Source organism: Triticum dicoccoides, chromosome 5B (genome assembly GCF_002162155.2).
Source record: "Triticum dicoccoides isolate Atlit2015 ecotype Zavitan chromosome 5B, WEW_v2.0, whole genome shotgun sequence".
NCBI lineage: Eukaryota > Viridiplantae > Streptophyta > Magnoliopsida > Poales > Poaceae > Triticum > Triticum dicoccoides.
This window is the reverse complement of record NC_041389.1, coordinates 447,324,808-447,332,778: the sequence shown is the minus strand read 5'-3', so window position 1 is coordinate 447,332,778 and position 7,971 is coordinate 447,324,808.

Below are 7,971 nucleotides of genomic sequence, written 5' to 3'. Positions count from 1 at the left end.
TTCGGGGTTCAATTGTGCCCCAATGGAGGCCGTCTTTGTTGGGTCCGTTGGATGGACCTGGAATTTTATTATCTCATCTGCTGGTTTGAAGGAGGTGGACTTGGATCTTTTATCGAGTATCACATCGTCCCTGTTCACCGTAGAGCGCAGCGCGGTGAGTTCCTCTGCCGCTAAGGCTTCGGATAGTGCCTCGAGGGCTAGTGCGGCTGTCTTTTTTTCAGCGCGGAGTGCTATGTCCGGATCACTAGCGAGGGTGATTATTCCGCCGGGCCCAGGCATTTTGAGCTTCATGTACCTGTAATGAGGTACTGCTTGAAAAATTGTGAATGCCTCCCGTCCTAATATAGCGTGATATCCGCTGTTGAACGGGGCCACCTGGAACTTGACTTCTTCGGATCTATAATTGTCTGGCGAGCCGAATACCACATCGAGTGTGATTTGTTCGGTGCAGCGTGCCTCCCGGCTAGGGATTATTCCTCTAAAGGTTGTGCTGCTTCGCTCAATACGGTTCCAATCGATTTCCATTTTGCGCAGAGTTTCCTCATAGATGAGGTTTAATCCGCTGCCGCCATCCATGAGGACTTTTGTCAGTCAAAAGCCGTCCACTATGGGACTGAGCACCAGTGCGGCTGGCGCTCTGGATGTTCGGAATTTAGGTTCGTCACTGGCGCCGAAGGTGATAGCTGTGTCACTTCATGGATTTGCTATTGCTATTTGGTAGACTTCGGCGAGCCCGCGGATTGTTCGCTTTCGCATATTGTTCGACGTGAATGTCTCGAAGACTGTTGATACCGTACCGGTATTGTTGGAGTTGTTGTGTGGGGCTAGAAGCTCCTCGCCACTTTTGGCCACCTGCCGAAGTATCCAACATGCTCGAAGGCTATGAGTTGGGACGGCTCCCTCTGTACTATGAAGTTTACAGGGTCCGTTTAGCCATCCCTCCAGTATGGTTCCGTTTCCCTTATTGGGTTTTTGCTTTTTCGTTTTTGCATCCGGGGCCTGAGTGCAAGGCACCCTTTTGCTGCGGACTGGGTTTGGGGCCGGATTGTCCCAAAATTGATTTTTGGTTGTCCAGAAACTTTCCATCGCACAGTACTTTCGTACTATGGATGCCAGATCGGTGAAGCACGTGATTTTGCGACGATCAATGGCGTTTAGTATTCCCTTGTCCGTGCAATTATTGCAGAAAATTGAGATTGCGTTTTCCTCTCGGCAGTCCTTTATCCTGTCCATAACCAGGAGGAATCTGGCCCAGTAATGATGTACTGTTTCAGTGGGCTCTTGCCGTATTAGAGTTAGATCGCATATGTCCGGGCGGGTGGGTGGACTAAAATCCATATCCCTGCCCGTCTTGGGGCTTAAAGGCCGTAGAGCTTCCGAATTCGGAAGCTTAGGTTGCTGGACACAATCCAGTGAGTCCGGAGCGATGCATGATTTTAAGATCGATGCTCGATCGAAGTCCGTCCCTCCGTGGAAATCCAGCGTGGAGGGTTCGGGAATCCGGACGTGGATAGTTTTCAATACAGGCAAAGAATTGCTGCATTGCTCCTCTACCACCGCGACATGGTGGGTGGCCTGGGGAGAGTTAATATCTCTCAGATCGGTTTTCAGCCCAATCTGGTTGTAGTCTGTAGCGACTCCCAGGGCGGCGATGCGATCCAAGAGCTCGTTAACAAACGAGAGCTCTATTGGATCCAACTGTTTGGCAGCTTTAGGGCTGACACGAAGATTGCTTCTGACGACTTGAGAAGTCATTGTCGAAGCGGCGGTCGGACAGGCGGTCATAAGAAAACTACCTAGCCGGATAGTTTGGCCGGCGGCCAAGGCCCCTTCGGCGAAAACGCCGTCTTTGAAGACGGGTGGAGGCATCCGCCCTATCGGTGACGGCACAGAGGAACTCTCAATGAAAGCACCAATGTCGGTGTCAAAACCGGCGGATCTCGGGTAGGGGGTCCCGAACTGTGCGTCTAGGCGGATGGTAACAGGAGACAAGGGACACGATGTTTTACCCAGGTTCGGGCCCTCTCGATGGAGGTAAAACCCTACGTCCTGCTTGATTAATATTGATGATATGGGTATTACAAGAGTGGATCTACCACGAGATCAAGGAGGCTAAACCCTAGAAGCTAGCCTATGGTATGATTGTTGTAATGTATGTTGTCCTACGGACTAAAGCCCTCCGGTTTATATAGACAATGGAGGAGGCTAGGGTTACACAGAGTCGGTTACAATGGTAGGAGATCTACATATTCGTATCGCCAAGCTTGCCTTCCACGCCAAGGAAAGTCCCATCCGGACACGGGCCGGAGTCTTCAATCTTGTATCTTCGTAGTCTTGGAGTCCGGCGGACGATGATAGTCTGGCTGTCCGGACACCCCCTAGTCCAGGACTCCCTCAACCCTGTTATTGCATATTCATGTTGTATATAAATAACCTGCTTGCATCCATCAGGGATATTATTTTTATGACTGACGTTGTGAGCATAGAATATTTTAGAGCATGATTATCGGTTGTTATATTATACCCGTGTTCAAAATGTTTGTGAGTACATTCAAAGTACTCACTAGCTTGTCCCTGGCTATTGTCTTGGCCAGATTGCTTGCTTGGAGAGGAGCGTTGCGATGACAGCCCCGGAACCTAAGCAATGGTGATAGCAACCTCGCGAAGATAGGAGTTATCCAGGTCAGCTGTTCCTGTGGGAAATGGAGTCCCATAGACGCTGATGATCCACAAACCGCTTCCGCCAACAACCACTAGAAACCATTTGCTGTACTCACAGGCCAGAATGGTCTTGTACTACATATTATGTATTTTGCTCGGAATTTCTGTATCAAGTTGGTGCCTCATCTGCTAACAGTAATCCTCGGGCTGGTGAGCACAAGGGCCATTTGCTGGAAATTAATATCCCAAAAATCCGGTCCTGACACCTGGGATCCTCCTAAACTACTCCTGGTCATCGTCTGCAGCCTCACGTAGTAGTAGGCACCTCCGGTGTAGTAAGAGTCGTCGTCGACGATGGTGTCTGGCTCCTGGACTCCAGCATCTAGTAGCGATAACCAGGAAGAAAGGAAAAGGGGAAAAGGGGGAGCAAAGCAACCGTGAGTACTCATCCAAAGTACTCGCAAGAAAGGATCTACACTAAATATGCATGGGTATCTGTGTAAAGGGGCAATATCGATGGACTGAACTGCAGAAGGCCAGAATAAGAGGGGGATAGCTAGTCCTGTCGAAGACTATGCTTCTGGCAGCCTCCATCTTGCAGCTTGTAGAAGAGAGTAGATGGTAAGTTCACCAAGTAGCATCGCATAGCATAATCCTACCCGGCGATCCTCCCCTCGTCGCCCTATGTGAGAGCGATCACCGGGTTATATCTGGCACTTGGAAGGGTGTGTTTTATTAAGTATCCGGTTCTAGTTGTCATAAGGTCAAGGTACAGCTCCAAGCCGTCCTGTTACTGAAGATCACGGCTATTCGAATAGATAAACTTTCCTGCAGGGGTGCACCATGATTTCTACTACACAACCTTCTTCTTGTAGACGTTGTTGGGCCTCCAAGTGCAGATGTTTGTAGGACAGTAGCAAATTTCCCTCAAGTGGATGACCTAAGGTTTATCAATCTATGGGAGGCGTAGGATGAAGATGGTCTCTCTCAAACAACCCTGCAACCAAATAACAACGAGTCTCTTGTGTCCCCAACACACCCAATACAATGGTAAATTGTATAGGTGCACTAGTTCGGCGAAGAGATGGTGATACGAGTGCAATATGGAAGCTAGATATAGGTTTTTGTAATCTTAAAATAAAAAACAGCAAGGTAACTAATGATAAAACTGAGCACAAACGGTATTGCAATGCTAGGAAACAAGGCCTAGGGTTCATACTTTCACTAGTGCAAGTTCTCTCAACAATAATAACATAATTGGATCATATAACTATCCCTTCACATGCAACAAAGAGTCACTCCAAAGTCACTAATAGCGGAGAACAAACGAAGAGATTATTGTAGAGTATGAAACCACCTCAAAGTTATTCTTTCTGATCGATCTATTCAAGAGTCCGTAGTAAAATAACACGAAGCTATTCTTTCCGTATGATCTATCATAGAGTTCGTACTAGAATAACACCTTAAGACACAAATCAACCAAAACCCTAATGTCACCTAGATACTCCAATGTCACCTCAAGTATCCGTGGGTATGATTATACAATATGCATCACACAATCTCAAATTCATCTATTCAATCAACACAAAGTACTTCAAAGAGTGCCCCAAAGTTTCTACCGGAGAGTCAAGACGAAAACGTGTGCCATCCCCTATGCATAAGTTCACAAGGTCACGGAAATCGCAAGTTGATCACCAAAACATACATCAAGTGGATCACGTGATATCCCAGTGTCACCACAGATAAAGCACATGCAAGACATACATCAAGTGTTCTCAAATCCTTAAAGACTCAATCCGATAAGATCACTTCAAAGGGAAAAATCAATCCATTACAAGAGAGTAGAGGGGGAGAAACATCATAATATCCAACTATAATAGCAAAGCTCGCGATACATTAAGATCGTGCCGAATCAAGAACACGAGAGAGAGAGAGAGAGAGAGAGATCAAACACATAGCTACTGGTACATACCCTCAGCCCCGAGGGTGAACTACTCCCTCCTCGTCATGGAGAGCGACAGGCTGATGAAGATGGCCACCGGTGAGGGATTCCCCCTCCGGCAAGGTGCCGGAACAGGGTCCCGATTAGTTTTTGGTCGCTATAGAGGCTTGCGGCGGCGGAACTCCTGATCTATTCTGCTCCCCGATGTTTTTAGGGTATATGGATATAGATAGGCGAAAGAAGTCGATCAGGGGAGCCACGAGGGGCCCACGAGGGTGTGGGCGCGCCCAGGGGGGCAGGCCCGCCTCCCTGCCTTGTGGCCACCTTGTTGCTTCCCTGACGACACTCCAAGTCTCCTGGATTGCTTCCGTTCCAAAAATAACTCTCCAGAAGGTTTCATTCCGTTTGGACTCCGTTTGATATTCCTTTTCTTTGAAACACTGAAATAGGCAAGAAAACAGCAATTTGGGCTGGGCCTCCAGTTAGTAGCTTAGTCCCAAAAATGATATAAAAGTATAAAGTAAAGCCCATAAACATCCAAAACAGGTAATATAATAGCATGGAACAATCAAAAATTATAGATACGTTGGAGACGTATCAATCATCCCTAAGTTTACTTCCTGCTCGTCCTCGAGTAGGTAAATGATAAAAACAGAATTTTTGATGTGGAATGCTACCTAGCATATTTCTCAATGTAATTTTCTTTATTGTGGCATGAATGTTCACATCCAAATGATTCAAAATAAAAGTTCATATTGACATAAGAGATAGTAATACTTCAAGCATACTAACAAAGTAATCATGTCCTCTCAAAATAACATGGCTAAAGAAAGTTCATCCCTACAAAATCATATAGTTTGGTCATGCTCCATTTTCGTCACACGAGAATGCTCTCATCTTGCACAACCCCGATGACAAGCCAAGAAATTGTTTCATACTTTAGTAATCTCAAACTTTTTTCAACTTTCACGCAATACATGAGCGTGAGCCATGGACATAACACTATGGGTGGAATAGAATATAATGATGGGGGTTATGTGGAGAAGACAAAAAGGAGAAAGTCTCACATCGACACAGCTAATCAACGGGCTAGGGAGATGCCCATCGATTGATGTCAATGCAAGGAGTAGGGATTGCCATGCAACGGATGCACTAGAGCTATAAATGTATGAAAGCTCAACAAAAGAAACTAAGTGGGTGTGCATCCAACTTGCTTGCTCACGAAGACCTAGGGCATTTGAGGAAGCCCATCATTGGAATTAACAAGCCAAGTTCTATAATGAAAAATTCCCACTAGTATATGAAAGTGACAAAACAAGAGACTCACAATCATGAAGATCAAGGTGCTACTTTGAAGCACAAGTGTGGAAAAAGGGATAGTACCATTGTACCTTTTTATTTTATTTTCTTTTTTTCTTCTTTTTTTGGGCCTTTCCTTTTTTTGGCCTTTCTAATTTTTTTATTTGGGACAGTGCTCTATTAATGATGATCATCAAACTTCTATTTATTTACAACTCAATGATTACAACTCGATACTAGAACAAAGTATGAGTATATATGAATGCCTCCAGCGTTGTACCGGAATATGCAATGAATCAAGAGTGACATGTATGAAAAATTATGCATGGTGGCTTTGCCACAAATACAATGTCAACTAGATGATTATGCAAAGCAAAATGACAATGATGAAGCGTGTCATAATAAACGGAGTGGTGGAAAGTTGCATGGCAATATATCTCGGAATGGCTATGGAAATGCCATAATAGGTAGGTATGGTGGCTGTTTTGAGGAAGATGTAAGGAGGTTTATGTGTGATAGAGCGTATCGTATCATGGGGTTTGGATGCACCGGCGAAGTTTGCACCACAACTCAAGGTGAGAAAGGGCAATGCACGGTACTGAAGAGGCTAGCAATGATGGAAGGTGAGAGTTCGTATAATCCATGGACTCAACATTAGTCATAAAGAACTCACATACTTATTTCAAAAATCTACAACTCATCAAAAACCAAGCACTATGCGCATGCTCCTAGGGGTATAGATTGGTAGGAAAAGACCATCGCTCATCCCCGACTGCCACTCATAAAAATAACAATCTAAGAACACCTCATGTTTCAAATTTGTTACACAATGGTTACCATACGTGCATGCTACGGGACTTGCAACCTTTAACACAAGTATTTCTCAAATCCACAACTACTCAACTAGCATGACCCCAACATTACCACCTTTATATCTCAAAACAATTATCAAGCATCAAATTGATCATAGCATCCAATTCACTTCCTATGATAGTTTTTATTATACCCAACTTGGATGCCCATCATATTAGGACCAATTTTATAACCATAGCAAATACCATGCTGTACTAAAAGACTCTCAAAATAATATAAGCGAAGCACTAGAGGAAATGACAAACTACTCCGAAAGATATAAGTGAAGATCAATGAGTAGTTGAATAATTATGTAACTATGTGAAGACTCTCTAACATTTAAGAATTTCAGATCTTGCTATTTTATTCAAACAGCAAGAAAAACAAAATAAAATGACATTGCAAGGATAGCACATATCATGTGAAGAAGCAAAAACTTAGGTTCACGCAAAACTGACCGATCATTGTTGAAGAAGAACGGTGGGATGCCAACCGAGGCATCCCCAAGCTTAGATGCTTGAGACTTCTTGAAATATTAGTTAGGGATGCATTGGGCATCCCCAAGATTGAGCTTTTGTGTCTCCTAAATTCCTTTCATATCGCGGTTTCCCTAAATCTTAAAAGCTTCATCCACACAAAACTCAACAAGAACTCGTGAGATAGGTTTGTATAAATCCATGCAAGACCTTATCATTCTCTACTGTAGAAAATCACTAAAATTATTATTTAACATTGAATACTAAATGCCTTTGCATATTTAATGCTCCTATCCTTAAATAGAATCATTAAACAAGCAAACATATGCAAATAATGCGAACATAACAGCAATCTCCCAAAAGAGTACAGTGTGTAAAGAATGCAAGATTCATCATACTTCTCTAGATCCAAAAATTATGAAAGAAAATTCATACTATAGTAAATGTAACTGAGCTTACTATGCATAAGGTTTCAACATTTTATCACGTTCTGACTTTTCTAGGGAATTTTTTGCAACAGTGGTAAACTTTTTATATTGAAACAGCAACATCTATACTTGCAAAATAAGCATGGTAAAGGCTATCCTTGAAATTTTTATTGAAATAAAATATGCAAAACATTGTTCTAGATAACAGCAAGCAAAACCTAACAAAATAAATTGACGCTCCAAGCAAAACACATATTATGTGGTGAATAAAAATATAGCTCCAAGTAAAGTTACCGATGAACAAAGACGAAAG